Raw genomic sequence first — 8,672 nt, 5'->3', positions numbered from 1 at the left:
TATATAAACTTGTGTATGTACAGCTATATAACTCAATTATCTATGTGTACTGTTGTAAGGTAAATTTTCAGACAGGAGAATCTCATTATGGCTGTGTGCAATTTTTCAGGCAGCATTAACACTGAGATTTACCAGCATGTAGTGGGCTGCTCTCGATTCTTGTTACCCTTTTTAGGGCGGAGTGGCCCTGCCGGTGCATGAAGCCTCTTCTGTCTCTGCTGCACCCGGGAGATCTCCAAGACTCCTTTCTAAAACACCAGCACGTGTTTCAGGCCTTCACACAGAGCTCTCCAAAGAAAAACAGGGCTAAGCGCTCACAGCAAGCAAGCGAGTGGGTTGAAATCAAGACGATGAAGAGCTTCCCTCTGTCATCCCTTTTCCATCCCGTCGTCAGGTGGCCTTCCTATAGGAGCAGTTTAAACGTTTAAAATCAGTAGCTTGCTCACAAGACGTACCATACCATGTAGCACTCCAGATTAGTTGCAAACTGCTGAGTGGTCTTTTATTTTATTTTATTGTTTGTTTGTTTGTTTTTAAATGAAAGCAACACTGCTTTATGAACTGTGAGCACTGAATGTACAGTGGTACTTTTTGCTGACTTTTCATGGTGAGCCATGGGATGTGGATTAAGTATCCAGTTTAAGTCGTCACTTTTAAAAGATTTGGAAGACTTTTGGGCTCATTTTAAGTTGGTTGGTTCTTGCTTAAGAGGGATAATCTTTTTTTATGGTTTGGAAAATTTTTGATTAAACAAATGATTAAACGATCACCTCTCTATTTTGTGTAAGTGAAATCCCTAAATTGATTTCTCTAGTGCAAAGGACCGCATTGGTGAAAACTGTACCTTTCACAAATTAATCATATACAAAAATGTCTAAACTACAGAATTTTTTATTATTATAATGGGTAATACTTTTAATTAAATAAGGTTCTATGCATTAGTTAATGCAGTAGCTGGTTTGGAATAACAACAGATACTTTCACAGCATTATCATATATGTTCATTTTATATATATTTGGGCTATATATGGTACTATATATATATATATATATATATATATTCCTAACAATGTGTTTTTTGTAACATTTTAGGTTTAATTAATGTTTTATCACCAAACATGCATTAACTAATGTTAACGAATAGAAGATTATTGTAAAGTATTACCAATTAAAGTTATTCTTTATTAGCGAGAGTGGGCTGCCATTCTCATTTCTCTTTCTTCATGTTGGTGGAAGCATTTAAGCTGATACACCAATCTGTTCCACTCTCAACTGAAAGTGTTCTAGTTTCAGAACTCGTTAACACTCGGTGCATCTTTCTGGTGAGTTTCTGATATTCCTTTGTCCTGTAGATGTTTCCTTATCCAGCTTCTTAGCGATGGTGATCCAGATCTGTATGTTGTTGGCATAAAGAACTCTGTCCCAAGTGCTGGTTCTCTTGTTGGAAGAACTTCTGAAAGATGTTTCATGGTTACCCTTGAACAAATCTCTTGTAGATAGTTAAGTTTTCGGATTATACTCAGTTGGAAATATATAGGTACTTTTAAAATTTCTGGACATTTAACCCTAGTTGAATGTGAATCGGTGTATAAAGTGTTGTGTGGAGCGGTCCGCAAAAATTGTAATCAATGCCAAGTTGGCAAGTTATGTGGACTATATGCATTTTATTTTTTGGCTTCATCTTCCTAAGTTTGATTTACAGCAAATCAAACTCTTGTTGTCTATTTTTCGAGATTCTCAATGCAACTTACGTAGCATTTAAGGTATCACAAAGTTTTTAAATGAACAACAATGTCTTTGAACCAGATTTTTGGGAAATAATGATGGTTGACACAGTGAATTTTTAGGGGGAGATAATTGTAATTTTTGCACAAATATAGCCTGTCATGTCAGTAATGTATACAATTTTCTGTAATGTTTAACACTGACCAGTTTAGTCTGCTGGACTGGGTTGGAATGGGATGACTATATTGAACACTCTCTAACATCTATTTAACCAATACCTTTTTATTTCCTCCAAAGTGCAATATATGAATACTTGTGCGTGTGAGTAATTAATGCATTATGTAGACCGTGTCATTGCAAACTGCAATATTAATGTCGTCTCTCTTGTGATCTCAGATGTCTTGCAGTACAATGTAGCCACAAATCTATAATCTTTTAGAACGCTTTGCACTCTTCTCCTAGTGCCCATTTCCTGCCATTTGTATGCAAAAATTCTGTTTGAAAATAAATTGTATTCATGACGTACATTTTTGGAATGTGAATAAGTTGCACATATTTCAGTAGAGTGTATACGGTTTTATTTGATTTATTTAAGCCTGTTTTTCACCACTGAGATGGTTAATACTCCAATTGTTATTGTTCCACAAAAAGTACCACAAGGGTTGAAATAAATAGGGTGAAACTTCACGGCTGCTGATGCTGTTTTGCCTTATTTTAAACTTGTGATCTCAGTGGAAAAAATAAATGTTTGAATTTTTGCTGTATACGCTTCATTCACCACCCAAAATGCAGTGAGTGAGCTGACCGTCAGCAGTTCAAACGCCTGTAAATCCAACCATGAAGAGTTGCAAGAGTTTCCCTTTCCTAAAGTTGTTTCCCTTTCCTTAGTTTTTGCAGATCAAGCTGTCGATTTGTTAGAATTATTTGGTGTCTGGTTTAGAGTTTTAACTGGCAGTGATGATGGGGTGGCCAGAATGGGTCTTGATCTTAGTGAATATCCATATTCACAAAGAATTCTTGCTTTTAGCGGCCCTCCTAAGAGTTTTTGATTAAAACCTGTTCACAAAACTCTTAAGAGCAAGTTTTACTAAGGAACTCTTAATATAAGACTACAGGGCTGAACTTGTGTATGATGTCACATTTTATGAACGCATTCTCTAAAATCACAAACAGACAATGGAAGAGAAGTGTAGCTGTCAGAGGAGAAATGTATAAAGATGGAAATATATAACTATATGCAATGGCAAGTGTGTGTGTGTGGCTAATTCTGTTCAGATTCTATTCATTTTCCCCCAATCAATTAAACTAATTAGTGGGTATATTTAAATTACATTTAAAAAAATGCATGCATATGCGATTGGATAATTCAGAACCACCAAAGATAAGACAAAAAAAAGGCAAACTTGGCTATACATTTAAAACTAAGAAAACACCTTTGCGCTACAGGTGATATCTTTTAAAAGGTTGATGTCATTGCAATACTCCAATATATTTAAACAGTTGCTATGCAGATTGACAACAGCAAGCATGCTTCGGATAATTTCTTAGTTTCTCATTACCTGAACTGACTTCATCTGAACCTCAACCGAAATGCATAATTTTCCTGTTCAACTTTTTTGTGTAATATTCTTTGATAAATTCCTAAAGAGTCCTAAAACGAGGAGTGGCACGACCCTAACTTATGAGTTGCTCTTAAAGTTCCTCATTAGGAGAAACTGCCTCAAGATTTTGTGAAAGCATCTCATCGTCAGACAGGCGGTACTGGTGTGTCCTGATTGTATCTTACAGCTCAAAGGTCCCAGTTGAACAGGGAGATAGCTTAATTTCAACACATACTGCAAGTTGCATGTTATTTTCGGTCTGTTACATGCTAATAGTTCTCCGATACTTGCACTGTTTGATGAATTATGTGAAACAGGCCTTCATTTTTGATGTCTCTTGGTTTGAAGTTTGAAAATCTGCCAATGACTTACAATGACAATGTTCCAGATCCAAAATGTAACAAACAGTGATGGTGGCACTGCAATGTTTGCACTCTGTATAGTTCTTGGGCTTGTTTTTGTACATTCTTGAACTCAGTGGCATGAATTATGACAAAGCTGCCTCGCACTTATTTCCACCAATCGAAAACAAAACCTAAGATGACCTACATACGAATCATTTGTCTTATGCTGCATTGCAAGCTCTAGTTTTTACTGGCGTATATCCCCTCAAACCCAAAACCTTCCATGAAAATTTTTTGAAATTCCTCCAAATTCCAACACAAATGTATACTTCTGGTGTAAATTGGGATATGATAAAACTGTTATTTACATTTGACAAATTCATCAGTCTCCTTATTCATTTGCATATGAACCATCCTGCTTGGTCAAGGCACATGTCAGGATCAGGATGATTCCCTAACAGGATGCTGAAGTCTCCAACCTAGTGTGAATGAAGCTGAAGAAGTGTTTTTGTGGAAGTTCGTGTGGTAACACTTTACTTGAAGGGGTGTGCATAAGACTGACATGACACCTTCATAATCATGAAACCTCCTTCATATTCATGACATGTTTACGACAACTGTCATTAAGTGTCATTCGCTCAATTATGAAATTTTTTAATGCAAATATGACATTGTTTGAGATGTCTTGGTAATGACACCTTGACATAAACCAATACATCATAACCTGCATGTCTTTGTCATAACAACTTGGCATTACCAAGACAACATAAATTGTCATAAATGTCATAAACATGACATAGCAGATTAATTATTAAACTTAAGAAACCACTTAGCTTTATGGGTTAATGTTACATTAAACTGTCAGGTGGTTGGTTTTGACATTAGCTGTCATGAGGCCATTATAACATTTTAATGACAGTCAATCTGTAGTTGAGGTCAAGAAAAATATTCATGACACAGTTATAATGGCCTCATGACAGCCAATGTCAAAACCAACCAATGTCATAATTGAGAGAATGACACTTAATGGCAGTTGTCATGAACATGCATGATATGACATGTTTCATAAAACCTCCTTCATATTAATGACTTGTGTCATGTCATGATTATGAAGGTGTCATGTCAGTCTTATGCACACCCCTTCAAGTAAAGTGTTACCGTTCGTGTTGATGGAGTTGACAGCCGTCAGTTTGCCTCAGTGATTGACACATGTTGGGCTACACCTGTGAATGATCCTCATTACTCTGTCCGCTTAGACCTCATCGTTGGAATGTAAGAGTTGTTTTATCTCCCTTTGTTTCGCTCTGTAAAGAAAATGCAGTTTTCCTAATAAATATATAAAGTGATTTTCTTAGAAAAACTTTAGGAATATTTTACCCAAAAATAAAAACATTTATTTACTGATTTGGAACCATATCATGGTGTGTGTAAATTATGACTTTCTTTCTCTTTTGTGTTCTTAGAAATTGGAATAAAAAATCTTGCTCAACCAGACACAATCAATTATGATTTATAGCTACACTTCTGTCGTTATGCTGAATGTTGCTTTGCAGCATTTTTGACCAACGCTTAATTTGTGATAAGAGACATCATCTTGTTTCATCTTGTTTCTTTTTCCATTTTGCAAATACAGTAGGAGACGTGTCAGGTCTCTTTATCCATTTCTTAATGTGAAGATGTAAGTTCATCAATAACTCCCAGGACCCAACACTCATTTATCAACATCATGTTCATTTGCATCCATAATACATTCATAAATTTGTTTTTTGTACCTCTGAGATTGTGTTTTGTTACATAGTACAAATACATTTGATCATTAATGTATAGAATTATATATTGTATACCTTTCTGTATTTTGGGAAAAGTATTTCTAATGCTGTTCTTTCTGTGATACGGGGTGCCAGTTTTTTCAAGTCAGAAGTAAAAAATTACTTTCTTTTAATTTACCTTAAACCAGCAATAGATAAGCAGAAACTGATATCAACTATACAGTATCTCACAAAAGTGAGTACACCGCTCACATTTCAGCAAACATTTTAGAGTATATATTTACTGTCCTCTGAAAATAACTCAACATGCAGCCATTATTGTCAAAATAGCTGGCAACAAAAGTGAGTACACCCTAAGTGAACATGAAAACTGTGTCCAAAGTGTCAATATTTTGTGTGAGCACCACTGTTATCTAGCACTGCCTTAATCCTTCTAGGCATGGAGTTCACCAGAGCTGCACAGGCTGTTGCTGGGATCCTCTTCCACTCCTCCATAATGACATCACGGAGCTGCTGGATGTTGGACACATGGCGCTTCTCCACCTTCCGCCTGAGGACGCCCCACACAGGTGCTCAATAGGGTTCAGGTCTGGAGACATACTTGGCCACTCCTTCACCTTCAGCTTCCTCAGCAAGGCAGTTGTCATCTTGGCGGTGTGTTTGGGGTTGTTATCATGCCGTTCGGCCCAGTTTCTGAAGGGAGGGCATCATGTTCTGCTTCAGAATGTCACAGTACATGTTGGAATCCATGCTCGACTGTAGGCACGATTTTACCAATTTTCTTGGTACTCCTCACCAGTGCGTCGAGTTTATCTTAGTCTCATCAGGCCACAGGACATGGTTCCAGTAATCCATGCTCTTGGACAGGTTTCTTTCAGCAAACTGTTTGCGGGCTTTCTTGTGAGCCAGCTTCAGAAGAGGCTTCCTTCTGGGATGACGGCAATGCAAACCGACTTGTTGCAGTGTGCGGCGTATGGCCTGAGCACTGACAAGCTGACCTTCCACTTCTGCAACCTCTAAAGCAATGCTGGCAGGACTCATGCGTCTGTTTTTTGAAGCCAGCTTCTGCACCTGACGCACAGCACAAGGACTCAGCTTCTTTGATTGACACTCGCGAGGCCTGTTCCGAGTGGAACCCGTCTTGGAAAACCTCTGTATGACCCTGGCCACTGTACTGTAACTCCGTTTCAGGGTGTTACCAATCTTCTTATAGCCTAGGTCAACTTTGTGGAAAGCAACAATTCTAATTCTCAAATCCTTAGAGAGTTCTTTGCCATGAGGTGCCATGTTGAATATCCAGTGGTCAGTATGAGAGAATTGTACTCATGGTACAAATTTTGACTGCTCTAATACAAGATACAACAATTCGTATGGTCCCGTCAAGCAGACAAAAACATGAACATGATGAATAGGACATGTGGCTTTGCATGGTTAAACAATTATTATCACTAAGGGTGTACTCACTTTTGTTGCCAGCTATTTTAACAATAATGGCTGCATGTTGAGTTATTTTCACAGGACAGTAAATATATACTATACAAGCAGCACATTGACTACTTTAAAATATATCCAAGTTTCATTTATATAGTGTTGTCCCTTGAGTAGATATACTAAAATGTTTGCTGAGATACTGTATATATTAGTAAAATACTGATTAAACAATCAATAGGTAATATGACCCATAGCTACGCTTGTAATAGATGATGATGTATCCTTGCACCGTAAAGACAAAGATTTGTTCATTACAGAGTAGCTTTTTGTGTTTGTGCTTGAATGAAATTCTTAGGATTCATTTGAACATTCATCAAAATATGCACTGTAATAAACAGTCTGTCTAAATTAAATCTATATTACATCTATACAAGGAAGTAAAGCCATGACAGGTCAATGACAGATTAAATACCATACATTAATTGGAAAAACTGGTTTATGGTTATTGAGAAATCTTTTGGTTGCAGTCACTGTCCGCCTACATTGATTGAAAATATTTAAAACTGAGATGTGCAGCATCAATGTGTTCTGGTTTGAATTGTTGCACTGAGAACCACCGTAGTTCAACAGCATTTCATCTCAGGTAAAAATTACTTATTTTATCCTATCTCGCTCTTTCTACTGCTTTTGTTTGACATATCACAAAACAATTGATATTAGCTCATGATATATGCAAATTTTCATTTGGGGTTAGGGTTTCTCTGGGATTGTGGAACTGTAAAGTCAAATTTACTAAAATGAGTTCATTTTACTCAGATATTATTTATACTCAATAGCTGATTGTATTAAACTGTACTCAAAATTAATGAGTTACATCAGATTTCAGTTCAGCATGCTTTGCTTCCGACATTTAAAGGAGAGTAAATGTTACAATTGAATAGTTATTTTATGTTTTTGCTCAAGATTAATAGGGGGAGATCTGTTATTGTCTTTTTATATTGCAGGTTTTTTGCAGCCATGTGTTGAGCACAAGCAACCGTGAAAACCTGTTTGTTCCTCTTGCTGGGAGTGGTCCACTGATGAATGTCTGAACTTTCAGTCTTTTAAGTGTTTCAAAAAGTTCATTGAAATCCTTCTTAAGGAGTTCTGACTGCTCTTTATATCATTTTTCCCCACATGAATGATGAGTCGATTTGCAGTCTTATGTTTCATCAGAATGTTCTGAAGTTCCCTATTTACATCAGAAGTCGTTGTCAGAAGTCGTAAACTAAAGTGTTACCTAAAAATAAAAAATATTGCAAAGATGTTGGAAAGTGAACTGACATCAGTGATGGTATAGCTAATAAATTGTCACACGTCTGTTTTATCCATTTTATCCACTAACATATCTTTATAGTTGGACCAGTGAAAACTAAAAAGTCTTAATGTTAAATATTTTATAGCAATGATTACTATATTTAATAAAGGAATATGTTATCTTCAAATATGTGTTTTATTAGTTATTGTCATAAATCCTGTGGTTCTCCTCTGTTTGTCAGACCGCTGTTCTGAGCTCAGCTGCACTGAGGATGAACGCTGTGAAGAGAAACATGGTGTTTATGGCTGTTTCTGCAAGGACAACCATCACAGTTCTCAGCGTGGATCCTTTGGTTGGACTCATTCAGCATTTCAAACATTTTTTCAAAAATTACATTTTTGTTTTTTATCATTGTTGACATTCTCTTGAATATTTTTCTCTCTCAGATTTCTCTGAAACCTGTGAACGCAGCTCTGGCTCCATGTCTCTGTCTCGCTGCCAGCTT

This window comes from Rhinichthys klamathensis, unplaced genomic scaffold (assembly GCF_029890125.1).
Source record: "Rhinichthys klamathensis goyatoka isolate OS25496 unplaced genomic scaffold, OSU_Roscu_1.1 h1tg000030l_1, whole genome shotgun sequence".
Classification (NCBI taxonomy): domain Eukaryota; kingdom Metazoa; phylum Chordata; class Actinopteri; order Cypriniformes; family Leuciscidae; genus Rhinichthys; species Rhinichthys klamathensis.
This window is presented reverse-complemented; position numbering follows the sequence as displayed.